Raw genomic sequence first — 26,275 nt, 5'->3', positions numbered from 1 at the left:
GAGAAAACCAAACAGTTTTTAGTGAAGAGTTATCTAAAATCCCCAAGGAAATGTATAGATCAGTCCTAACTGGCATTCTTTCAAGAACCTCAGTAGATGCCAAGGAGTGACCAGAGGTGAAGAATGAGTTTCCCTTTCAGTTTTGACATTGCTCTTCTACCTAGAGCTGGGGTGCTGCCAGACAACGCATACACCCCTGCTTGTGTTAGTCTTGTTCTCTGGATGAAAGAAAGATTTGGGTGCTATCCTCAGGCTCTATATTCACTTAAGAAATATTAATTGCTTAAGTAAGAGTCTAGAGATTTTCTTCTATACCCAGAGAAATTAAACGTTGAAGAGAAAATTGCACATCAAGTGGGAATGTTCATCTTTGGCAAGATTGCTGAGTAAGATGATAAAGGAAAGTTGCAATCAATTAGAAGACTATATATATGTAAATTGATGATTCTTGAGTCAAAGTAACGCATGCTTTTCGTGTAAAACCATATCCTGTAAATTTTCTATAGTTTATGTTAACTGAAAATAATCTTTTTGCTTTGTTTGGTTTTGAAATTTCCTTGTGCCATTGGGATTCCAATCTCACAAGGAAACTGGGATCACAATGAAGGAACTAAGGGACTCACAAAAGGTCTTGCATAATATCTAACCTTAATGTGTTCCAGTGCAATTTGGAGCACGAGATCTTTTTAAGAATTGCTGTCTACCAGAAGCATCTGTTTTTATCTAAAGAGCTGATAAGTGGTTTTTGCAATAACAAGAAAGTTAACTTTTACTTTTACTCTCAAAGAATATGGGATGTTGCATACTTCATTAATTATTTTATCTCCCCTGCCTTTCCAGGCCTCTTAAATCAAACCTTTACATTAACTTATGTTTAAAATTCCACCTGCTGAGATTTTGCTGGCAAATGATCTTGAGACTTATTTCCAAAATGCTCACCCACAAAAGCTTTTACTAGCCAATTCCATTTGGTTGGCTGTGCTCCAATACAGTCTCTGGTGAACACAAACATTAGCTTCAGAGAAACAGAAACTTCCATGGCACCCTGGAGGAAGCTTTTGATCCAAAAGACACTACTAGTAAACTAAGGAGTCATTGCAAATTCATGAATGTTTCCTTATGTCATGGATAGCAGTAGGAGGAAAGGGCTGCATTTGTGCAATGGTTGTTCCATGTGTATAAACCTTGTCCCCAACTTGAGATCAAAGACTGTCTTCAGTCAACAAGTATTTATTTAGTGCCTACCATGTCTAAACTTAAAGAGTGATAAAAGGGCAAAGAAGAGCTATTTAAAAATTCTCTTTGTTGAGTGAATGAAGAAAGACATATTGCTGGCCTATAAAAAGACTAACAATGGTTTATAGAATCATGAAATAACATGAAACAGTTTAAAAACAATATCTCTTGTGGTTGTCTTGTCTCAATCAGTTGAAATATTTAATCTATTTTATGCCACAAAAAGTTTTAATATATTTCAACAACATTAGTTTCTTCATTTAAGTAGTTTTAACAATAAAAATAGTACAAATTATGCAGCTTTATGCAATGTGGTCCTGCGCCCCTACATCTACACACTTGCACTCCTTGCCTGTGGAATTTAAGGTAACTTTAGTGAACTATTATTGTTCTGATTGTGAGCTTAATGAGGGCAGGGAAAGTTGATTTTTGTTTGCATTCTGGCCAGTGCACCAGAGCCTGGTAAACAATTGGAAGCATTCAGAAAATGATTGTTCAATGAATAATGAATGAATAATAAATAAGAAGAATGAAATGGTGTTGACCTTGATACAAGAAGTATTCAGCACGGTTAGTGTGGCTTGAAATGGTCTTAATTTGATGGAAGAAAATGAGACTTTTCATAGGACCTTCAAGAATAGATGGGACTTACTAGGTAGGAAGGAATAAAGTATTTCTCGTGGAGTTAAGAACATGAGCAAAGGGGTTGCTTTGGATGCAAAAATATTAATGAAAGGATTTAATTCTTCTTGATGGGACCATGGGTTATATTATGGGCTAGTGATTTTGTTTGGTTTAGATTAATGGGTATTGTAGGGCAGCATTTCTCAAACTTCCATTTACATACCTGGGGATCTTGTTAAACTGCTGACTGTAGTAGATCTGGATTGAGTTGTGAGATTATCTATTTCTAACAAGTTCCCAGGTGATGTTGGTGCTAGTGCAAAACTCTGAATTGTAAGACTGTAGAGGATCCTTAAAGCTAGACAGTCACTTGGGCTTGATATAGCAGGCATTTGAGAACGGCTTTATGTTCTCTGGCAGTTACAAATGACAAAAATTGCATTTAGGAAGCTTAGTGTGTCAATCTCATGAAAAATATGCTAATGAAGAGAGAATGTGGATATAGGAAAACCGGCTTTATTACACTTTATCTGCATATTTCAAAGATTTGGTACTCAATTACTTGTTGATTAATTAGTTTGTATGGGCATGGTCAATTCAGAGACACTTTCTCAGTGGAATAATTGTGGGTCTACTGACTGTTTGAAAACAAGTCGAGTTTAGGTAAAATCTATGGGGAATCATGAATGTGATTCCTCTTTTCCATATGGCAAAACTGTATCCCTTCTTAACAAGACTTAACATGTTAGCCCTTCTGTTCTTATCTTTCTATAAAATTATCATTATGCCCTCACATATATCTCTCAACTTCTGATCTTACTATATCATAATGATAATAATAATATTAATTAGCAATAGTTGTACAACTAGTGTTTTTGAGTGCTTATTAGTAGTGCCAGGCAAATTGCTAAGTTTCATAATTAAACACTTATAACAATGCGGTTAGGAATACTGTTATTTTCATCTCCATTATGAGTATTTGCATGAGGTAATATGGCATCAGCTGCATACAATAAAAACATTTATTCAGAAAAGAATCAATCAAAATGTGTTCTTAGAAATTACTGATTTTTTAGTGTAGCTTCTATTTTTGCTTGATATGTTGGTCTTTGTTTCTTTATCTCCCATAATTATAATAAGTCCATGAAGCCTTATTGTTATTTAGGGCTTCTATCAGCACATCACAATGCATGACCAGGAGGACCTCCCTGTGGGCTGGCAGACATTTAGACATGGGGCAAAATCTTTTCAATGAAAGGCCAGCAAATCTCAGCTAATCCAAGAATATATAAATAACACTTTCATTTTTATATAGTACATTTATTCATAGTAGACAATAACATACAATATGCATATCATTTCTCTAGTTCATTCTTTTTTTTTTTTTTAGGAGAGGCAACCCTTGGTTGACCTCACATTGCAAAAACCTTGTCAGCTTACCAGCCCTTATTTTTTTTTTATACCTACAGCACTCTAGTTCATTCTTAAAGGCATTTTATAAAATATAGATGAAACAGTTTTTAAAATATTTGTTTTATTTATGCATTTTTCTTTTCTAATTTTTAATATTCTGTATTCTCAATTTTAATAAATTATTTCTTTTTAACATGTAGCAATTTAGGACACATATTATATACCTATTTGCAAAGACACAATGTCCACTGGCAAGGAACTTACAATTGGTATTTAAGAAATCAAAATGAAAAACTTTCCACAAAATAATCAGAATATATAAATAACTCAACTTCCATTTTATTTGTCGCTGTGCATTATATTATATAATATATTTTATTTTACTTTATTTGTATATAACCAAGGAGTACCTGAGCCATTAAATGATTTCCTCTGACATATTGATATGCTTTTATACCACTCTCTGAATTGATGAGCATAGGATTACTCATTCTTTTGGTCTCAAGCCATTTTATAAGGTAAACAAAGTCACACACAAGTATCTATTAAAATCTCAGCCACAAAACCAGCCAAACACTTTGTAGATGGCAAACTTGGAAAGGAGGGAAAGGCAGCTCAGAGAGCTGGCTAATCATATATACAAACACTGATAGCTTAGAAACCACAGGACAAAGGGTTATACTGCACGTAATAAAGCTACATTTTCCCTCCTTATAAACCTATAAATACTGTCCAAGTTTTCCACATAAACTTATATTCAAAGGTGGAACCTTATTATCTGTCGCAGGGCTGTTATGAAGATGAACTGAGATCACAACTAACACTGGGTGTGTATCAAAGCTGAGCCTGTTTTAAATTTATCCATCCATTCAATCTTCTCAACAGTATTAGCTTGAACCATATGAGATTGCCATTTCTATAGGTGAGAAACAGTTATATATCAGCAAAGTTATGTTTCAACCTAATACAATTGTTTCTCTCATCTCACAAATGAGGAAATTGAAGAACAGAGAGGTTAAGTAACTTGCCTCAGGAGAATCATTGTTTTCCCCATAATACAACTGAGGAAACTGATGCTTAAGAAAGAATAAATGATTTTTCCAAGGATACCTACCATTAGCTTCTCAGAGAGATGGATCAAGAGAGATACATGCTTACATATGTGGTAAATTTTATATTGTTTAAAAAGCTACACTAGTTTTCGTTGTTAGATTATGAAGTGTTCTCTTTCTAGCCTCATGTTGTTCCCCAATAATCAAGGATGGCCAGGAAATGATGCCTCCAGTTATCAAGAAACAGGCTTTCATATTGATTGTCTTCTGAGATGCTTTGCTTCCATCCCTGGCTTTTTCCTGTTAACAACACAATGATTAAGGTATGGTATACAGTGGTTTGTTCTCAAATCAATTCCTGTGCTGTCCTTGGAACAAATAAGGTGGAAGGGCTAGGGATAACATGTAAAAATTCATGAAACATTATCATCTCTCAAGTAGTACATGAACATAATCTTCAAACATAATTTAATGAGATTTACTTTGAGCTGAAACCACAGATATTTTTTAAAGTATATACAGCAGAAGAAAGAGGAACCTAAATAGGGACATCTGGTTATCTTGATTTGCTCTTCTGCTCTATTTGCACTAACATCTCAGACATTCCCTTGTAATAAGCTAGGCACTTTGAGACAGTACCGTTAAGTGGCTTTTGGAACACTGCAATAAGGCCAGGAGAGACCATCTTCAACCCTGGAATAAAGAACACTAAAATCTTTCTTAGCTCATCAGCATGGACTGCCTTTACAATAAAGTATTTAAATACTGTGGTTGGTTTCTTTGTAAAAATTTTAGTACCATTTTTTTCTTTATGTTTCTCCTGGACACAGACAGTATAGTGGTCACTAGTGCATGACTCAGGAGTCAACCTGTGTTCAAAACTAGACTCAACCTGCATTTGAAATCTCTGTGACTTAACTACTTATGTGACTGGGCAAGCTGCTTAACATCTCTATCAGTTTCCCATAAAGTGGGGGGCTCTATTTCACTTATTTTACACAATTTAGAAGTATTAAATGGGATAACGTAAGTAGTATTTAGAATGTTGCCAAACATGCTCAGTATTTTATTGGATATTGATTTCTCATGAAATCTTGAGCATATCTTAATTTAAGATTTAGAAACACAAATGTTTTCATGTGTTCATAAAATGCTTAAACATCCATCAGGAACTTCGGCTAATTTCCTTAAGAACTAATTCATCACACTGCTTGTGTTAATCTTATTCCCACTATATTTTCTAAGTATACCTTAACTTCCCCCTTCCCAACATTTACGTACACTCTCAGTCTTCTCGGAATAAGTACACTTTATCACCAGTTACATCTATTCTGTCTTTACCTTTCTCTCAATATTGTAATTATTTCATTGTTTTTCATATCATTTACTGATGACTGTTATATTACCAAAACAGACGTTAGCTGCTAAAAAAAAAAAAAAAAAAGTCTTCCCTAAAATTAAAACTGATGAACTACAAGCACATACAAAAACAAATTAAGATCTATACTATTACATCTATGGGGTTACAACAACAAAAAATTGCATGTAGATATTACACATGGTAAGAGGGAAATATGCGCTAAGAGAAAAAAGTGAAATGTGAATTATAAGTCACAGTAAAGGTTAATGGAAGACTGTTAGCTCTGATTTTCACTTTTTCTTATGGAACTTTTTAATTACTGCATTTCTAATGCACTTACATTTGCCAGTAGTTCTCGTTTTTATTCTTCTAATAATAGTTCCTAAGATACATCCTATAAATTACCCCTTTCCTTTTCCTTTCCCTTTTCTCTTTAAACAATTCTGAGAAAGAGAGGGGAAGAAAGCAAACTGTAATTTTAAGTAACTCCTTTGGATTAGTTCATGTGCTCTTTAAAAAAAAAATTCTCTAACTGTCATTAGCACTGTTTTTTTCCTGCCCCCATTCTTATACATGCCAATTTATCAGCATAGGCTATTGCTGCTGGCTGCCTTTTTTCTATTAAGGCACCAACTCTAGACAAACAAGCCGTCTCCATTCATACCCAACATTCTTTACTTCTTTAACTTGTTCTAATTCCAGGTTTCCTCTAAGGGCCCTCAGTTTCAAAACCCTTCATTAGGCTGGCCAAAAGTACTTCAATCTTTCTGTTGCCCTTTACTCTGTAAAAGGCTAGCTTTCTCCCCAAACTCATTTGTTCAGTTTTGTCTCTTAACTTCCTTACCTCTTACATCACTTTTTTGGAGGGACATAGCCACCTCCCCCAACTTTTTTAAGTTCTCTAATTCCTGTCCTTCTTTTCTTTAAGGCACTTCTGGAAATCTGACCTCCAGATTAAGTAGAAGAGATGTGTTATTACTGAAGTTGTCAAACAATTGAAAAGATGACTATAGGTCATATATGTGATAAAATGACAATAAATCACAATTCTGAAATCTTGGAAAAAATAATTCTTTGGGGGCAGAGAAAAAAATTTTGGTAAGAGTGACTCCATGGAAAATTATTAGATATAGGAAGAATATATACATACATACATATATACTTTATATATTTTTTTTCATGTAAAGATATGTTCATCTGTTTATTTATTCATATCATAAAATGTCCCGATCCCTCACTATGCTAAAGACTGGAATGATAATAAAAATTCTAACAGTAAAAAAACTTTTGGGGAATATTATTTATGAAATAATTTTTTTTTGCTGCATTTTTCACTTCCATTCTTGATGCTATTCAAAGGCAAACTCTGCAAACAGACATCAAACACTTGATTTTAATTGATGAATTCAATGCCTTCTCCCTCAAAATCCTCAACCAGAGTAGCTTATGATAATAAAGAGATGGATTTGTAAAGTAAAATGTTGACTTCTGCTGAAGATGGTAGTGCATGAAATGCTGTTTGCCAACTTCCATGACTACATCAAAATTACAACTAAACTACAGAACAACCATCATTGAGAATCACCTGAAGTCTACCTGAACAGAAGTTCTACAACTAAGGACCTCAAAAGAAGCCACCTTGAGACTAGTAGGAGGGGCGGTGATAGAGAACAGATGGTCCCACAGCTATATGTGGCAGTTAAGAATCTGGAGGGATATCTCAGCTGCAAAGGTCCACCCAGAGAAGTAAGGGATTGTAGCCCTATATAAGACTCCCCAGTCTGGCATTCCAGTGCCGGGAATAGAAATCTCCCCAACATCTGGTTGTGAAAATCAGCAATGATTATGTCTTAGTGAAATGGTAGGCTGTGGGAATCCCAAGCATTCTGTTTAAAGGGCCTGCACATAGACTTACCTGCTGAGAAACTCATTCACTCTGAGCTTCAACTGCTGGGGCAGCAGCTTGAAAGATGCCAGGGAGGAACTGAGTTGTCTGGTTTCAGGGAAAGGGCTGGAGGGACAGCTTTCTCCCAGACATAAGTGGTGGCAGAAGCCTTTGTTTCTCTGTTGAGCTCTCCCTACTCCCAGTGTGCAGAGCAGACAGCTGCCATAGCTGAGTCTCTAGCAACCTGGCTAACACTGCTTATGCCAACATGATGATTCTCTGAGACCCCACCCAACTTGCAGGTCCTCTCAAGCCATTTCTAGTGGCTTTTCCATACAATTGGCCTGTCTTGGCTCATGCTGTAGACTATTCTAAAATCTCTCAAAGGTTCACAAAACCCAGATAGTAGCATCTGGCCTTACCTCTCTCTGAGCAGCCCTAAGCTTGGCAGTAGTGGAAGCCAGCCTCAGTTTGAGGCTTGGCCTGTCAAGGCACCTGCAAGCCCAGCACAGGTGGCAGCCATCTGCAGATTGCTTAGTGGTTTATGCCAAGTAGCTCTTGTCAGGGAATAGGCTACAGCTGAACTTGGCCTGTGGTGGAACCACCCCCAGGAGGCTCTGGGGCTGGCATACCTGGTGGCTGACTTCAGACCAAGTTGGAGCACCACCTAGGGCCACTTCTAAAAATGACACATACAAAGGCAGACTGAGCAAGCACGAGAGCCCTGCTAAGTAAATCCTGCTCCATCGGGTCAGCCCCTGCACCATTGTTCCTCTACTGTAGTCACTGGTCAGTCTAAGGGACAGCCCACCCATTGATGTGTAAACAGCAACTAAGCTCAACTACAACAAGAGGGCACATACAACCCACACAAGGGACATACCTGGAACACCCAGTTCAGGTGACCAGGGAAGCTGTGCCACCGGGCTCCACAGGACACCTACTACATAAGTCTACTCTACTAAGACTGGAAACATAGCAGTCCTACCTAATACATAGAAACAAACAGGGAGGCAGCATAAATGGGGAGATGAAAAAACATGTCCCAAATTAAAGAAAAGAACAAAGCTCCAGAAAAAGAATTCAAACAAAATGGAGACAAGCAATCTACTAGATGGGGTTCAAAGCACTACTTATAAGGATGCTCAATGATCTCAGTAAGAACTTCAACACAAAGATAGGAAACATAACAATGGAGATAGAAAACTAAAAAGAACCAGTCAGAAATGAAGAGTACATTACAGGGAATCAACAATAGATAAGATAAAGCAGAGGATCAAATCAGCAATTTAGAAGATAAGGTAGCAGAAAGCACACAATTAGAACAGCAACAAGAAAAAAAAGAATCTTCCTCCTACCCCCAAAAAATGAGGCTAGTTTAAAGAGCCTCTGGGACAACATCAAGTATACCAACATTTGCCTCATAGGAATACCAGAAGAGAGAGAGCAAAGGATCAAAAACCTATTTGAAGAAATAATAATGGAAAACTTCCTTAACCCAGACAAGGAAATAGACATACAAGCCTAGGTAGTGCAGAGGATCCCAAACAAAATAAACCTAAAGAGGCCCACACCAAGGCACATCATAATTAATATGCCAAGGGTTAAAGACAAGGAGAGAATCTTAAAAGCAGCAAGAGAAAAGCAGTTACCTAGGAGCTACCGCAGGACTATCAACTGATTTCTCAATAGAAACTTTTCAGGTCAGAGGGATTAGCATGAAATATTCAAAGTGACAAAAAGCAAGGACCTACAACCCAGATTACTCTACTCAGCAAAGCTATCATTTAGAATTGAAGGACAGATAAAGAGCTTCCCAGACAAGAAAAGCTAAAGGAGTTCATCACCACCAAACCGGTATTACAAGAAATGTTTAGAGGGACATCTTGAAGAAGAAGGGGAAGAGAAAGAGAAAGGAAAAAAAAAAAAAAAATATATATATATATATATATATAATAGAATAGCAATAACTATATATCTACCAACATTTACTATAAATATAAATGGAGTAAATGCTTCAATGAAAAGATAGGGTGGCTAAATTGATAAGAAAACAAGACCCTTACATATGCTGCCTACAAGAGATTCACCTCAGTTTGAAAGACAGTCACAGACTAAAAATAAAGTGATGGAAAATATATTTCATGATAACAAAAATAAAGAAACAAAAAATCTGGTGCAGCAATACTTATACCAGACAAAATAGACTTTAAAACAAAGGTTATAACAAGAGACAAAGAAGAACACAGTAATCCTATTTCTGGGTATCTATCTGAACAAACCCAAAACATTAATTTGAAGGACATGTGAATCCATATGTTTATTGCAGCATTATTTACCATAGCCAAGGTATGGAGGCATTCTGAGTGTCCCTCAATATATGAATAAATAAAGAAGAGATGGTACATATCTATAATGGAATATTACTCGGTCATGAAAAATAATGAAATTTTGCCATCTGCAACAACATGGCTGGATCTAGAGGGTATGTGCTGAAGGGAGTAAGTCAGACAGAGAAAGACAAATGCCATATGTTTCACTTAGATATAGGGAACATCTTGATGGTTGCAAGATGGGAGGGGAGTAAAAATGGGGAAGGGATTAAGAAGAATAAATTGGTAGTTAGAAAATAGTCATGGAGATGTAAAGTATAGCATAAGGAATATAGATAACAATACTGTGATAACTATGTATGGTGTCAAATTGCTACTAGATTTATTAGGGTGATCACTTTGTAAGTTATATAAATGTCTAATCGCTTTGTTGTACACCTGAAACTAATATAATATTGTATGCCAACTGTAATTGAAAAATAAAAATATATATATTAAAAAAAGAAATGAAAAATGAAATATTTTTATTTTTCTTGCTTTTCTTTCTTGTTTATGCCATTAGTAAACGAAAGAAAAGTCCAAGTGTTTGGCAATAAGAAGAAAAGAAAGATAGCCACGTGTTGGATAACAAACCTTCAGTGAGTGAAGTTGTTTATGACTCCTAAGAAAACTGCATTAAATAACTAATTATGTTTCATATGTTTTTACAGATTTGATTTAAAACAACCCCTTTTTAAATCAAACGAACTAGGTAGGGAACATAGTCTCAGTTTAAAAAACAAAAAACAAGTAAACAAGTCACATAGCTAGTGGGTAAAAGGAGGACTGAAGCTAAAACAGGTTTTCCGTATTCCAGGCCATTTTTTTCCATTATAATACCTACTTCTGCTTTTTAAAAATGCATATGTTAATGTAAACCCACAGCAGTAAAACTTTTGTCTTTTTTCATACAAATAGTAAAATATACACCACATTCACAGTTAGCTATGTTTTATATATTTCATAGATAATAAGATATTTGAAAACAAATTTTAATCAAAATCTTTAGTGAAGTTTGCACTTTCCTTTTTTGTATTCAATTTTTTGATAAAATTTTAATATATATTTTATATTGCAGTAGGAAAAGAAGCAAGTGTACTTATATTTCAAAGTGAAGTGAATTTTGAAATTCTGAGGAATGGCTTTGACATCAAAGATATTCAAATAATCACAACACTGATAACATTAACTTGATTGAATATTGCAATCTTCTTGGTTAGAAATATTTAAAAGTTGTCTTCAGATGATTTCTTTTACTTTGAGAAATATAGCTTCTAAGGGGAATTCAGTCAGGGGCTATTAGTATGTTAGCTTTTAGAGAAAAAGTGGATAGAATTGTATAATAGTCACATATACCTTAAAATTTTAAGTGAAAATGATCCGAAGTCTTGTAAGGAAGGTAATACTTGATCAAATTTAATTGAATGTATCTAATTATTATGTTCTGAGTATGATCATTACTATGTGAAAGTTGATGTCAGGATGTGGATCTTGAAATGTAAAGACTACAACTCCCTGAACTAAGTTTCAGTACCTTAGTGGTTAGAACTCAAAATGCTAAAATATACTGCCCCACAAGGTTTGTTTTTCTACAAGTAAAATGACTCTAAATTCAAAGGAAAGCATAAAATTATTTTCCATATCCTTTTTCTTCCCCTTTTAATATACCTTTCTATATCACTGGTTTCTTTTTGCCATTTCCAGTATCTATTTTGACCTCACTCTTCAACTTCATTTCACTCTAAATTTTCTTTACCCTTAATCTATAACCTGTCACTTTTCTTAGAATTCCCTTGTCTCATCTTTACCTGAGATTATTCTCTAGCCTATAATACATTAAAGGGATATAAGACCATTCAATGTCCTGAAAATATAATACTCTAGTCAATAGTGTGTGTGAGTGTGTGTGTGTGTGTGTGTGTGTGTGTGTAATTTTTTTTTTTTTTTATATGGAGCCTTTCTTTTTGTGGTAATAGAAACCTTTAAACAAGTCTCTCTCCATTCTGTTCTATAAACCATCACTCTGCTTTTTTACACTCAACTTGTAGGTTTTGACCCTCCTCATCTATTACTCTCTTTGAGATCTGAACTTCTTTCATTCCTTTTGCTATATTGCATGCCTTTCTCTTCTCAAAATCACCCTTTCTTCTGTTCATAGCAGCTGATCGTCTAGATATCTAAGGATGGGATGTAGAGAAGAAAGCCAACCAAATGGTTTAACTTTTAAATACTAAATGTGAATGTTGACTGGAGCTCTAAGTGGCAAGTCTGTACTATAAAACAGCACTATGGGGCTTGAAACCTTTGTGTCATGCCCCTTTGTATATCTGGACTCCATATCTGTATCTGAATAAACTTGCACTTGCCTCAACTTTGTTAGGATTCTTCAATGCAATCGTTTAGGCCAAAAGGCTTTGTAACAGAATGCCAAGCCAGAGTTTAACTTTAGCTTTACAAAAACAACAAAGTAAAAAATTGGTTTTAAACTATATTGGGTTATGGCTACTACTCAGAGCTCAGAAATAAGTTACCACTTCAGACATGGTTACTAAATAAACTAAGAATCATATTCAAGAAAGCCAGAAACTCAATGTACTTTATTCTCATTCAAGCAAAGCTGTTAAAGTGAATGTGCATCCAGTACTGCTATGTACTCAGTAGACATTTAATAAACTCATTTAATGGATGGAATTAGGATAATAAGAATTTTGTCAGAGAATCATTTGGAAGAAAAACACATGAACTACACTCTTTTCTTTAAAGTGACTTCACCCCAAGAGTTCTCCTGTTGAGAAACACAGTAGTATTGTAGAGAGTTGCTTGGCATGCTGGGTAGAGTGAGTCTAAGCTTGATATTTGTAGGACCTCTGCTGAGGCGAGTATCTCTTTCTTTGTGTACCTACCTTATCAGTCAATGTGTATCCATCACCATTAACAAGTTAGGCTCATTTTCTACTTTTCTCTGCCTCCCACAGTGTGGGGCTGGAATACGAAAGATTAATTTTCATTATGTCATAATATAAATAGCAAATAAGATCTTATTCTGACTCCTCACTGCTTTAAGCTGGGGCATTTTCTTGAGTGAGTTGATAGTTTTGTGTCTAAGGAAGAGGAGATGGGTTTGATGGACTCTATCACACCATTAATAATTTATTGAGCACTTGCTATGTGCAAGCACTAGTGAGGATGCTTACAAGAATAATCTGATTTTCAGCCTCCTAACACATCTATCCCTTTTTCACAGATGAAGAAACCAAGGTGTCATTCAGTTAAATTATTTGCCTAAGGTCATGCAGCAAGTGGTGGAGCCAGGGATGGAACCCTGCAGTTTGACTTGAGAGACCGCTCTCCACAACTAAGGTTTCCTTAGGATAACTGAGTTAATTAATTCAATCCTTGTTGTGTGAGGTTATGGTTTTGTTTTCTTTTTGTTTTCTGTCTGCCAGGACTGCTTTACTGGATCTGTTCATCTAAATAGATTGCCTTGTCTACAGTTGCCAGCACAAAAAGTCTTTGTGAAGCTCTTTCTCCTGGCCTGATTATTCCAAAAGCAAGAGTACCAGCATTGTCAGGAATTCACTAGGCCACTGGTCCCTGGGGCAGCAGGCATAGAGAAGCACCTGGTGGAATGAGTTACAACAGAAGTAGACCCAGTCCTGCCAGCCGGAGCCCTATAACCAGGATAATTGTTGCGAAAATAGGATCTAGAGAAATAATCACTCAGGTCACTAGGTTAAAGGTCCTAGATAAAAAGGACAAAGTTCAGGGCCTAAGGTGAGGTCAAGACATAACAAAGAAAATGATGTCAGAAACACAGGTGTTAGACTGCATCTGGAAAACAAGGGTAGAAAAATCACGCCACAGCTCAGGCTCACTATGTAAAATGGGGATAAGTCAAACTTCCAGATAAATAATAGAAAGAAGAATTTCCCACTGCACCTGGTGGGAGGGTCTCTTCTGCTGCTTGCCCCAAGTGCCATGTCAACTTTTTTGTGCCTGGCTTATCTACTTTTCTGTAAGGTCCTGATGGTGAACATAATGCATATAATCTTTCAGTTTCAGCTATAGGTTCCTAAACTGGTGAAGTCTCTAGAAATTTGTGGAAAGGTTTTATTTTTCACTCTGCTATTTCACTGACCTTTCTTGTGTTGGAAGAATAAGATTGAGACTGAAGGGCTTCAATAGTTGCTGAGTATAACACTAGACATTATTGTAAAAGGATAAGGTCTAGCTCAGAGAATCTGTTGTTATTTAAATCCTGAGAATTAAGACCCCAAGCAAGGGAGACATTTGTTGGTACGTTGCTTATCAGTTAGCTCAGTATTCAATCTTGGCCTAAATCCAAATCCTGCCAAATTGTATGGGACCTGAAAGACATCCTTGGGCAATGCTGATACATTTTCTGCATTTCAGGCTACAGAGTTTGTTTATTTTCTGACATTATTATTTACTTAAATTTAGATGAGAGGCTACTGTGATATTTCTTGCCATATTGTTTCAAATTTTGTATTCTAACGTGAGTTTCAGTTAGTTCTCTTTAGTTATAGCTGATATATCAAAGGGCCGTTTGATAATTTCAACAATAATATTTTATGAGGTAGAGATATATTAGGTTGAGGAATTTAACATCTTCTAGTTTTGCAAATATAAATAGAAACAGATGCATTGTTTTAACTTTGAAGGGTAGACTTGAAAAGTTCTACTTGTCAGGATGACTCTAGAAGTTCCATGGCTAGTATCCTATTGGTTGTTTAGTCAACTTATATTCATGCACTCAGATCATGCTGACAATGTTATAGGCTCTTGAACTAGAACATAAATCTATTCCATGAACTTGAGGTATGCAAATATATGAAAATATATGAGCCACAGAAATATTTCATTTTTCATAATTCAGACTTATAAGTTAGAAAAAAACTGGGCTCCATCGACATGACAAAAGTTATCAATTGGAGCCTTGGTGAGGGGTTGAGATTGAGGGAGTCTTCTTGAGATATAAACGAAGCAGAGGAAAATCTTATAAATGGGTGATGCAAGAACATTCACAAAAACTCTAGCTGTTATCTCCATATTTATTCTTGATCTACTTGCCTTTAGTAACCACTCATAGTCTGTTCATGATATGCAGAGTCCAGAACAAAAAGAAGAAACCAGGATCAAATTGAGGTTGCCAAGCACAGAGATCTGGATCTAAAGGAAAACCAAGATTACAAACTAAATGTGACCTTTTAGATCCATGTCAAAGAAGACCACATTCCCACCTAACCAGTGAGCTGTTGGTGAGATTGAGTTCAGCAGAGCCTTGAGGGAGGAGGTAAATTGTAAGAACCACAATTGATATGGGATGTCTGGAAGGGAAGGGTGACCTCATTCCTCTGCCACAGTTATGAGATGATGCTTGGGTAAGGGATTCTCTACAATATTAAGAGCAGATACCTCTCTTCTATCTGCCTTTTGCCCTTCTCTATAACTGCTGCCATGAAACATGCCTAAACTCAATAAGTTGAGCCCTTTCAGCACAAAATTTTTCATTCCTCATAGCCCCAAGATACTCTTATCTGTCAGTTTGGTGCAGCATAGTGAAATGACCACAGCGTGGAGTCAACTGATATTAGTTTGAATCCTGGCTTTGACATTTACTATCTGGGCTTCCTAGGGAGTTTACTTATATCTCTTTAAACTTTAGCGTCTTTATTGTAAAATGAATAAAATGGAACCTATCTCATATAGATGATGAGAGTTAACAGATAATATTTACTTAGTACAGTGCCTTGCACATGGAAATCATCAGAACATGGTAGCTGTGTTTATTATTTCCCTGTGCCAATACCTATATTAATTTCTTGCAGCTCTCACAACAAATTATCAGAACCTAGAGAAATGTATTCTCTCATAGTTCTGGAGGTGAGAAGTCCAAAATCAAGCTGTCAGCAGGATTGGTTTCTTCTAGAGACTCTGAGGGAGAATCTTTTTATGCTTCTCTCCTAGCTTCTTTAGCTGCTGGTAATCGTTGGTATTCCTTGATTCACAGACACATCATTTTAATCTCTGCCTCTTTCTTCATATTACCCTCCCTTCTGTGTCTCTGTGTGTCTTCTCCTTTTCTATTACTTATAAGGACATACATTGTTAGATTTATGGCCCACCCTAATTCAGAATGATCTCATCTGGAGATCTTTATCTTAATTACATTGGCAGAGACCTTATTCCAAATAAAGACACATCCAGAGGTTCCAAGTGGACCTATCTATGAGGGGAACATTGTCCAATGCACTATTAGACACGTGATTAGCTGAATTATATCCCCCAAATTCATATGTTGAAGCCCTAACCCCCAACACCTCATAATCTGACTATACTTAGAGATAGGTTTTTTAAAGTATTAATTAAATTAAAAAGAAGCCATTAATATAAACCCTAATTTGCCTTGTGCTTTTATAAAAAGAAGAAATGTGGATACAAAGGGAAACACCAGAAATGGATACACTGTGTGAGGACACTGAAAAACTAGACATCTATAAGTCAAGGAGAGAGGCCTCAGAAGAAATCAAACTTAATGGCACCTTGATCTTGGATTTGTAGCCTCCAGAACAGTAAGAAATAAATTTCTGTTGTTTAAGCCTGTGATATTTTGTTATGGCTACCCTAACAAACTACTACAATGCATAAAATCAATGATTAGCCTGCTTTCTTCAGTTCCTTTAGGTGCTGAGCAGTTTACACATGGAATCTGACTCTTTACAGCATGGTTATGAACCCCGTGTTTGAAGTGATCTTACAAAGTGAGGGAAGCTCACCTTCCCTCCTGCTCAGGTACTACTTAGTACACCAAGCAGTGTCACTTCACTGAAATTCTATCTGATTTTGTAGCTGAATTATGTGAAATACAGTGAATATAAGTACCTGATAACTGAAATTCTGTAGTATCTCAGACCATCATAATGAATATTATGGTTGTGGAATCTAGACAGTATAGAGGCTATATATTAAAGAATACTAAACATTTCTTTTAAAAAAATTCTTATTATAAGCTTTTTCTCATGGTCTACCTTTTTTTTTTTTTTTTTGCAATTTAAATGTAAAATAATCTGGTTAATTGACAATTTTGGTTAATAAAGTAAAACAAAAGTCCTAAGACATATAAATGTTATTCTACCCTATTTCAACTTGAGTCGTTTTGTGTGTTACTCACCTGTTCTACCATCTTCCATCAGCAAATGCTAAAATTTAGCCTTCCTGAGCATAAACTTTGCATTTTTTAATTTACAGGCTTCAAAATACCCTAAACTCTTAAGTGTTATCTTTTTGAATTTGCTCAGCATGGCTGTTATTTTAGATCATTGTTTTATTGCTTTTGTAAAGAGCTCTGGGATTTTTATGAAGGTGCTAAACTTAGAGTATATTCTTAATAACCATTTCAGTTATCATTATCTTTGTCATTAAAAAGAGTACATCTGTAAGCCTATGTTGGCATTCAAATAACATTCATAAGAATTAACAGTAAATATTAATAATGATATTGGCAACCTGTAAGGCAGAAAGCAAGAACGATAGAGTTATAGAGTTATAGTTCACTAGAGCTATTCTCTGGCAAGTATAATTTCAAATATATTTATTGCTGAGATGTTTATCTGATGTAGTTCTTATAACTGGCATATCTAGAGATTTTAGGGCAATACATCAACTAGTGCTCTGGGGGTGGATCTCATATTGTACTCTCTTAACAATAGTTGGCAGCAGGTAACATTCCTTTCTTCTGTGACCTGCTCCAAGGTCAAGATAATAAATGTGTGGTCCCCTGTTCACTTCCCTTTGAAAATATATAACATTTCTTACATGTTAACAGAAATAAATCATTTACTGAGAAAAGCAAGGGACACAGAGACTAGTTATATTCTGGTCTCTACAGCTAATGTGTGAGTATTGAACAATACTTGATAGCATCATGATTCAAGTGCCTTGAACAGATTGTCTTAGTCTAGATTGTAAGTGCTACAGGGGCTGAATCTCTCTCATTTGCCATTGAATCTCAAGTGCTTAGCACAGTACCAGGCACCCAGGAGGTGATCAACAATTTTTAATGGGTAAATTAATGAATGAGCAATCAAAGAAATTGAACATGAGCTCATTGAAAAATAAAAATTAAAAAAATGAATGAGCAAACTTTATAGTGTGTCATTATTCTTCATTGGAAAAATATATATTTGTTGCTTAGTCAAGAATGATAAATGATATTGACCCCTATCTGGTGAAACTAAAACACAAAACAAAAATCACATAGGTCATGTTGCTTCAGGCTCAGGCAAAGAATTATCAAGATGCAGAGAAAATAACAAACACACACACATCCATGAAATAGGAAGTAAAAGCAATTATTATACATACATACATATATATATATATTACAAAGCATAAAGCAGTTCAAATGGAATATATAAGCATGCTGTACCAAAAAAAAACTAAAAAGATGATAGAACATTTGAAATCTTACTTAGGAAGTCTCTGGAGGAAATGCAAAATCAAATGGAGTTCATTGTGAAAAATCCTTGGAGAAAATAAATTTTGAAACAGAAATTGAAGAAGCTGAGAGTTCTCATTTAGTAAGAAGTACAAAATTGATAGGTTAGAAAGCCACTGTAAGAATTTAAAGAGCCTAATGGAATTAAGGAATAAGATTATGTGGGTTAATTTTTTAATGAACTCATGCAACATAGAAATATTTAAACAGGAAAACTTGATGTAATATATGTACAAATGTTTGAAGAATATATTAAACATAATACACTGATTCGTTTCTGTAAATAATATTCTTAGGTCCTAGCCAGAGGGAGGCTGGATCAGATAATGGTTTTCTGAAGTCAAATTGTTGTACTTGCCTACACAAGCCTAGTTAATATTCCTTCAAAAATTTAACCACCTGTGAGTGAGATGTTGAGGAAGTAGTAATAAATAAACTATTTTACTGCACCTCAGGGAAATCCACTCATAATTTTGCCCTACTTGAATCATGGGAGGGTAATTGTGATACCTTTGACAAGGTTTTTTTAATGAAGTCATAGGCTTTGTCTGTATATATTAGGTGAAGTAGAGAATCAAGTCATCAATAAAGTTGAGTACAGAATAAAGACAAAACAAAACTTTTCCCTCAATTACCTGAATCATTAAGGTAAGAGTGGGTTTTATAAAGAGTACATTTCTAAGTTGAAAAACACATGATATCACTTATATGTGGGATATAAACCTAAAAGTAACAAATGAACAGGACAAACAAACAGAGACTCATGGACACGGACTATAGACTAGTGGTTACCAGAGGGTAAGGGGTGGTGATGGAGGGGGACGGTAGACGGGGTAAAAGGGGTCAAATATAGGGGACTAGGGGAGGGTGAAGTGTGTAAAGGGGATCAAATATATGATAGCTGAAGGAAACTGGACTTTGAGTGGTAAACACACAATAGAATATACAGATGTCAAATTATAATGTACATCTGAAAATTACATAATTGTATTAACCAATGTTACCCCAATTGAAAAAAAAAAGAGGAAAAAATAAATAAATGATGAGAAAGAAAAAAAAAAGAGTATATTTTCTAGATCAGTGGTTCTCATTCTGTTTGAAACAAAATAAACAATATCTGTTGAATGGATAAATCGCATGTTTCTCACTAAATTCTTTGAATGTGTTATGATAGTTAGTAAAACAAAATTTCATTTATGAATATTTCTGACCTCAAATATAGCATAATGGGCCACTTATATAGATGTGGGGAGCAGTTCTCAGACACGAGGGGTTGGTTAAGGCAGTGCAAAGCATCTCAAAAGATATTTGCTACGGTGTTCCTGATTTTGGCCATTGTATGCTTTTCAAACAAAACTGTAAGTGAAATTGTTCAACAATGTTTTCTGGTAAAATATGGTTCTTCTAACTGGAAAAGGTTAAGGACCACCGAGCTAGACAATTGCTTGGATCTGTGCTGACAGTTGTGATTTTCCAGGATCATAGGATTAAAGAGCATCTCAACAGATTTGACATCTTTGGCTGTCTTTGTGATTGATGCTTATCACGGTGGCCAAGAACCATGATGATACCATCCCCATCAGTCATTAAGGAAGGCTGTCATTTCACGCATATTGCCACAATTTGAGAACATATCTGAAGAGTGGAAGCAATGGAATAGCTGCATGGCCAAGACCATAAATTTAGCAATTTATCATATATTATAAGATCTAGAGTATATGGGTAGGGCGATGGATATTAATGATAGAGATGGCTTGATTTAAAAAGTTGATTGTTCATAGCTGTAACTTAAGTGTAATTTATTTTCTTTTTCCTCAAAATAAACCCTAGTTAGTACTGGGAAGATTAACTGTCAGAAATTACTTAAATAAGAAAGAAAATGATTTAGTTTATTCCATAATAGATTTAAATTACAACAGAATTGAAGGGGAGAAATATAAAAATTATAAAATGTAAAGAAAATGAAAATATGGAAGAAATACACACATCATAAATCACTAATTCAGATGAATCATTTTGCTTGGTAAAGGGAGCACAGTTAATAATGGATTATCTCCAAAAATACGTGAAGTGTGGCATTGCAAAAGATAGTTGTTTTCATTTATTTAATTTTTGCACAGTCAGATAATTTTGAGAAAAAATAGTATTGCAGAAAGTACTAAATTGCTAGATACAGCATCCCAGTTAAAAATAACTACAAATAGAAATCTTTACATGGTAGAACAAAAAATAAACTTAAAAAAATCGTTTCTGTGGAATCAAAGATCTCCGACAGGGACAAATGGCAAAACACAGGTTGAAAAATAAATATAGAGAAGCTTAGCCATAAAATGAAAATTAAATTAAAAACAAAACAAAACAAAATGAAAACTCTGACTACTATAAGTGATTTTCAAAATGATGAAGGTTGGAAGATTTTTAAAAAATGTATATTCAAGTTAGATTAGTGAATTATTACATAATAGGAGCCACTTCCTACCTATATTTATATACCAACATCTAACACATATAGGCACAATGGGACATCTACCTTTTGGGATATTTGCCAGTTTTAACCCTCTTTGAAAATTAGTCCAATTCAGTACTAGGTTCTGTATTTGAACTAAGAGATCCTTCTCTATCATCATAGAAGATTGGATTGAGGACAAAGGGAGGAGAGATACCTGTCTCCATATGAGTGGATCTGATCCTGTCTTTGGAAAATTTGGAGCTGGAGCACAGTTTAATTAAGTGTTGGGATAGGAAAGGGATGTAAAGCCAGTACAGCATGTTGCATACACTGAAGCAGAGAAAGTCACTTGAGAGAGAGGGAAGAGAGAGGGAGCGGATGGGGCGGGGGTGGGGAGGAGAGAGAGAGAGAGTCAGTCAATCAGTCAGTCAGTCAGTCAGTTAGTCAGTCAGAGAGAGGTACTAAGGGGCAAGAGCAAGAGAGGGGAGTGAGCAAGAGAAAAGCAGACACTCAGTGAGAGGCAGTCCCCATGAAGTGTTCTTTTTCTGTATGTCAGGGTTATGGTTCCACATGAAATTTAACTGGAATTCCCAACCTTGGTTTCTGTGAGTTTTCTCTATAGTTTTAATAATAAACTTTTATTGTGCTTAAGTATTAGGCTTCCGTATAGAGCACAGAGAAAAGATAAAATTCTACAGACATTAGTGGGGAGAATTAAATATTAGGCAGAGTTATAACACCTCTCTTCTTTCAGGTTTCTTTATTTGGTGATTTATTAAAACACAATACCTGCATTTATTGGTTCTATATATGATGTAATAATAAAGTGTGCTTAGTAACTTCTTTAAGTCATATGGTTTCTTAGTGGACTAGTATATGATTTCCAAATACATAATCTTCCCACTAGATTTTGCTTAGTCAAAACTTTAAGGTTTTGAGACATTCAGCCAAATTAGGCTACAAGTTCCTTACTGTTTTTGCCTAAGTAAGCATGATTTGACACAATTTATACTTTTTGTAGAAATAAAGAAGTTAGAATAAAAATTTTAAAAAATATCCCAGAGTTGATGAGGCTTTAGGGAAATGGGCCATCTCGTATTTGAAATATAGTAGGAAATACAACAATATTCATTTATTTAACAAATATTGACTGAATGTATTCTAGATGTCAGACACTGTTATAGGCACTGAAATTTAGCAGTGAACAAAACAGTCAAAAATCTCTTCCTGCATGGAACTTGTGTTTTTCAAAATGTTTAAAAGTATACATCTCCTTTTAACTTAAGAGTTACACTTTTTAGATATATACATATATTTTTTCATACAATGCAAGACTAAAAATGCAAGATTTTTAAAGAATATATTGTTAGGTTAAAAATTAGGTTAAAAGGACTAACTATAGTAGGCTTTCATCCTCAGGAAAAATGAATAAGTACCCATATACATATTTTTTTTCAAGTTAAAAGAAATGCATACTAACATAGTAAAAGTAGTTGCCACTATGTGATAGAGTAATAACTTTTTTTTCTTATAATGTCTCCATATCTCTAGATTTTACATCATAAATCTGTATAATTTGATATCTTTTGCCTCAAGTATAAGATACATGAGCTCCATATTTTCGCATATTTAAAATTGAGAATTATAAGCCCAATGTGGGAAGAAACCTGTCTATCTTGGAAACAGTTGAATCAATGAATGTGTCAGTGTCAGAAAGAAAATTTCCATACTTCAGGCAAAGGAGTACATTGTAGTACAATTGTCATTGTGCATGTTTGACATTAAGAATGCTTAGAAGCTAAATAATACTTTTGTCAGTTCGCTTGAATTATCTGTGTCGAAAATCCCACATAAATCATAACTTAAATCTAGATCCATATATGTTGTTTAAAAATGTATTTTGAAAAGCTGAGCATAGTGTACATGAAAGCTAATTCAATTAATGGTAGTGGATCCTTAACAATAGCTTGAGATGGATTCTCATTTAAGCTATATGTTCAAAGTTCCTACTGTATTCGTTTCAATTAAGGGAAGAAAATGAAACAATTGAGAATATAAAAACTGTAGATGATATGATGCAAACCATACAATGTCTCTCAGTCCAAAAGATGTTAATAAAATTTTAAGTTTTAGGGTATAGTATAGTAAATATCTGTTGTTTTCACCCCTTGGCATCTATATTTCCCATTTCTGGTTGAATAAGACTTCTCCTCAGAAAAATCTTTCCTTTTGGGATCTACTCCTCAGACCAAGTAAACTAAATAGATTTGACCCACACACCAAACTCCAGAGCTTTGCCATACAATACAGTAGTGGCTATTTAATTTAATTCGAAATTATTAAAATTTTGTTCCTCAGTTGCACAGGCGCATTTCAAGTGATCAATAGCTGCACACAATTGGTAGCTACCGTACTGGACAGAGCAGAGTAGAGAACATTTCCACCTTCCCAGGAAGTTCTCTTGAATCGTGCTGTGGGGCTTCAGTAACTTCATAAACCCCATTTGAGTGGCCAGAGTGATGAATCCATGGAAGAACATGTGACCCAACCAAGTTAGTGACTTTGTAAGGATCAAGGGAAAACAGCTCTCATTACTCTATTGGGATAAAAGAGAGGCTATGAGATCAGAGCTACCACAGTTTCTATAGTGGACAACCTGCTGAGTATGGAGACTGCATGGAAGAATAACTGCCCACATATTAAGAGAAACCTGACCATGGTGATGTTTTTTGAGTTCGTGAACCAACAGTGGCCTAAAGACTACTGCAGATTTTTAAGTTACAAAAGCCAATCATTATCCTTCTTGCTCAAGATAATTGGAGTCTGTTGTCGTTTAGTTGTATAACTGAAGGGGTATTGACTGAGATATATGAGTGAAGGTGAATTAACTGAAAAGCAGTATGGTTGTCACTTTGAAGCCACCATAAAAGCTCAAAAGTGACGTCGAGAATATAAAAAAAGATTTTGAGTCAAACTTTGAAATTCAAAGATGAGAGTGATCTGTAATTATGTAGATAAATGTATGCTATTGTCATTTAGCAAAAAGAAATTTTGTGTGTTAATTTGACATGGTTTATTTTCTGAAAAGCTGTTACCAAATCAGTCAGAGTGAGTTGCTATAATTGATAGTTTCTTAGAATCTATGAATATGATATATATTTATGTTAATATATAAAACTTAGGGAGGATAATAAATTTTTTCACGTGTTCATCAGCTTATATATTCTCCAGATTCGGTTTATAGATGCATAGTTGTTACATGATCTTTTCTTATACTGCCCAAAGTGGCTTGTGGTTGATTTGGTGTAGCCTGCTTCCAACTAATAACCAAATAGTCTTTTTACATTAAATAGTACTCTTTATGATGATATAGACAGAGATTTGTATAACTTATTACTAAAATTTTGGCATGTCATATTTAATTTTATATTTCTTTTCTCTGGCTTCTCACCCCTGATTTTGTACCCATTATTAACTGCTTTCAAGGTCAGAAAAAGTAGTTTAAAAGAACTGTAGTGGAAAGGTGAAGAAAATGTAAAGACCCAGATTGTTAACATTAAGTAAAAAATAATTTCAGTGCAGGTTTTTTCAAGTGTGTGTGTGTGTGTGTGTGTGTGTGTGTGTGTGTGTGTATTGCAGCTAGGAAAATGATTTTGCCCTAAGTTGGGCTGAGTTCTCCACTTTCATTCTGATAGCCTTACCAACAATTTGTTTGCGTATGCTTCTATTCCATTTTCATAATAAAACATAGTTAACAAAAATGAAAATGCCAACAAAATAGATGTATTTCTAAAAATGGCAGGGGATAATGTGGGGTAACTGGACATGTTTTCTAATACAGTTCACAAAATCATGTTTTTTTCTTATATCACATTCCTTAAATAGACTAACCAGGAAGATAGCTTGGTTAGAAGAAGATAGCCCATTTTCAGAAAGGCTCCCTTATGTGTCATCAGTGAGATATGTTCAAAAACTCTCTGAGTCAACATACTGACAGTGCGCAAGAAAAAAAAAAAAAAAGACAGAAAAAAAAAAAAAGACAAACTCCGCTAGCATTTGGGCTGAATACAAAGAACCATCACATCCAAGACTCAGGGAATGATATATGATGCACCTGGAAAAGTGCAGTTGGTTTGGATAAACTCAATTCCAGAAATATGTGGAAGATTGGAGAGAGTTAAGAGAAAAAAAAATAATGAAGTGACTAGGGAAGTGAGGTTGGGAGGGGACTTAGGAGGAAAGATTAGGGCAACTGACTAAGTAACTTTTAAGATTTGACATAAAAAGAGCCAACAGGTATTTAAAAACAGCAAATACTATAGAGACAGAGAATTTATTTGGAATGGTAAAACCACAGGAAAAGAAACAAAACTGAGAAAACCCAAATTCTGACTATGTATAGAGGAAAGTGAAAAACAAACAAAAAGTAGTAACCTTTGCAATATTCTCTTAAGGAGTTCATAGGAGCCTTTAACTCATGGCAAATTCACTACTAAATGAAAAGAAAGCCCTGGGTTTTGGAAAAAGATGATTGTAAGGAATGGGTGGTAAACTATTTGACTAGAGACATGCTTTCCTACTTAGTATTTCTATAAATCTATTATAATATGAAAATCGAAATTTATGTTGAATGAGGACATATTCCTTGGCATGCAGTGAGGTTTAAACCAAACTTTTAAAAACCCATTATTACACAGTTTGCCCTGGGATCTCTGACTATCATAGCAGAAGAACTGTTTTTAATCTGCAGTGTTCCAAAAACAATTCAATTAAAAATAATAAAAAATCTGAAATCCTGCCCACAAGGGTTAATAACTATAGAGGTGTCCAACGGATATTCAATCACAAAAATTCAAATGCTCTTTTCATTAAGCCTCTAGTGTCTTTTTCCATGGCTGGACCAACATAATTATTTTGGGGCTAATTTCTGAGGCTATTTAATAACACCTCCTGCTAGACTTCTCCTGTAAACTCAGCAAGAAGAAGCATCCAGAGTAATAGAAAAATACTTGTGCTCATTTTGTAGCTCAAATTCATACTTTTTTTTTTTACAAAAGAGGTCCTGCTGTTTGAGTTTGGCAACTGCCATACCGACTACATTGGGGAAGATTGGATTAGGAGGCAAAGCTGACTATGTAGTAAAGTCCCCACTCTCTAGCAGGATTTTTATGTAAATTCCATTACAGTGCATACTTTTGCAGATAATGAAATAGATACGAAACACTTCAAGGTTTCTAAGTCAGCAAAATAATGAACAGAATAGCCTGAAAATCGCTTTAATACATCTTTGACATTTGGTCACTCATAAAAATGGGCTTTGTATTCTTCTTTTACATAGGTTTTCTCTTTCAATGCTACATTCTAGC

General features: G+C 35.0%; 1 protein-coding gene and 1 long non-coding RNA gene across 2 annotated transcripts in view; one reads left to right on the top strand and one right to left on the bottom strand.

Moving 5' to 3' along the window:
• The window catches only part of LOC118613389, a 34,574-nt gene extending 28,786 nt beyond the window's left edge, over positions 1–5,788 (top strand). The window contains exon 3 of the long non-coding RNA XR_004955468.1: positions 4,508–5,788. This is a non-coding gene — a long non-coding RNA (uncharacterized LOC118613389). The remainder of the gene's footprint in view (positions 1–4,507) is intronic.
• Positions 1–26,275, bottom strand: part of ADGRL2 (adhesion G protein-coupled receptor L2) — a 450,339-nt gene that overhangs the window by 208,013 nt on the left and 216,051 nt on the right. The gene's annotated exons all lie outside the window — the stretch shown is intronic.

Source organism: Rousettus aegyptiacus, unplaced genomic scaffold (assembly GCF_014176215.1).
Source record: "Rousettus aegyptiacus isolate mRouAeg1 unplaced genomic scaffold, mRouAeg1.p scaffold_m13_p_1, whole genome shotgun sequence".
Classification (NCBI taxonomy): Eukaryota; Metazoa; Chordata; class Mammalia; order Chiroptera; family Pteropodidae; genus Rousettus; species Rousettus aegyptiacus.
This window is presented reverse-complemented; position numbering and strand designations above follow the sequence as displayed.